Source organism: Vulpes vulpes, chromosome 8 (genome assembly GCF_048418805.1).
Source record: "Vulpes vulpes isolate BD-2025 chromosome 8, VulVul3, whole genome shotgun sequence".
Classification (NCBI taxonomy): Eukaryota; Metazoa; Chordata; class Mammalia; order Carnivora; family Canidae; genus Vulpes; species Vulpes vulpes.
In genome coordinates this window covers 6,265,931-6,267,720 of record NC_132787.1, presented here as the reverse complement: position 1 = coordinate 6,267,720, position 1,790 = coordinate 6,265,931, and the positions used below count along the sequence as shown (strand labels likewise).

At 41.8% G+C, this 1,790-nt stretch overlaps 1 pseudogene; it reads right to left on the bottom strand.

The window, feature by feature from the left end:
- Positions 1-286: 286 nt before the first annotated feature.
- LOC112921230 (olfactory receptor 8S1-like) lies at positions 287-1,182 on the bottom strand (annotated as a pseudogene).
- Positions 1,183-1,790: the final 608 nt, after the last annotated feature.

Below are 1,790 nucleotides of genomic sequence, written 5' to 3'. Positions count from 1 at the left end.
TTGATTTTTAGTTATATCTTGTGGCATTATGGTTTAGCTTCTCCATGCTCCTGTTTCTCTGGTCCACTATGTGAAAGAACTAATATATCTTGTTACTTTTAGCCATTCTAACTGCTAAAAAGGAGGCATGGGATAATCGGGTGACAGGCATTAAGGAGGGCACTTGATGTGATGAGCACTGTTACATGTAACTGATGAATTATTGAAAATGACACCTGAAACCAATGATGTACTATATGTTGGCAAGTTGAATTTAAATTAAAAAAAGAAAATTTAAAAAAATGAACTAACATATCTTAACATTCTTCTCGTAGCTATCTTCACCTTGTTTCTGCAGGCTATAAATGAGGGGGTTCAGCATATGAGTGACCACACCGTACTGCAAGGAGAACATCATCTCCAGTCAGAACACAAAACTGAGCCATAGAACAAGATCACAGTAATGAAGTGAAAAGACAAGTAAAAAAGGCCTCACACCTACAAGAGATGGAGCTGATGCTGAGGATGGTGGAAACAATGCAGGCATGGGAAGAAACAATCATTAGGAAGGTTCTAAAGAAATGCAAGACAGAGGAGCAGAGCAGGAGTGTGAAGTTGGTGGAGGTATCAGAGCAAGACAGAGGGAAGAGAGAAGACAGCTCACAGCTGAAATGGGGAATAGTCTGGTCCTCACAATAGTCTAAATTGACAGCCAAGAGGATATTGATGAGAGCATCAGCAAAGGCCAGGCCCCAGGAACTCCACACCATCCCAACACAGAGTTGGTTGTTCATCACCTGGCCATAGAGCAGAGGGGAGGTGATGGCTACAAAGTGGTCATAGGCCACCACAGCCAGCAGACAGGCCTCAGTGCCCCCTGTGGCAAACACAAAGGCTTGAGCTAGACAGCTCTCTACAAAGATGACTTTGCTTTCAGAAAATAGATTCTCCAGCATCTTGGGGACTGTGATAGATGAGTGGCAGAGGTCCAGGAAGGGGAGTTGTCTCAAAAAAGAAGTACATGGGCATAGGAGAAGTACAGGGAAGGTGAGAATCAGCCCTCATCACCAGCAGCATCACCAGGTTTCCCATCAGAGTGAGGAGGTAAAGCACCAGAAACAACATGGAGAGCAGAATCCAAGTCTGAGGGTCAGCAGACAACCTAAGGAGGATGGACTCACTGAACATGATATGGTTTCCCATAGTGATAAAAATATTTACCCTGGAAATCCAAGAGAGACATCACAACTCCTTTTGTGCCTCCCAATTACCCCCACTGCCTTAGCCCTCCTGCTCATGTGCATTATTTCACAAATGTACTGGAAACCATGTTCAAATATTTCTAAGCTGACTTCCTAATCATGATGAGAAAGTTGATATTCTTGGATGACAGTCCACCACCCCCATCAACTCCTTATGCAGTTTTGTAGACCCTCATCTTATGTCCCTAGAGGTCTCCTTTCTTTTTATTTTCAAGATGAATATTAACACAAAGAACATTTTGTATATTCAGTGGGAATAGAGAAAATTTGTTGATGTGGCAAAGTAAAAGGCCAATAACAGAAGTAAAATCCTTGATAAAGAAACAATAAATGATCCAGAGCACAAGTGGTTTTGTCCATAGGTAGGAGGAGGGGCCCTTTATCTGTTGTAAATAAGAGGTAAGGTAAAGAGAATGGGGACTGAGGCAGCTAGTTTGGTAGATTTTATGGCTGGAATATGAGAGACTTTCTGATTGATCACTGCAAAGTTGTTGATGAAATATGAGATGAAATTGTGAACAAAGTATATCTATCTATTATCTATCATCT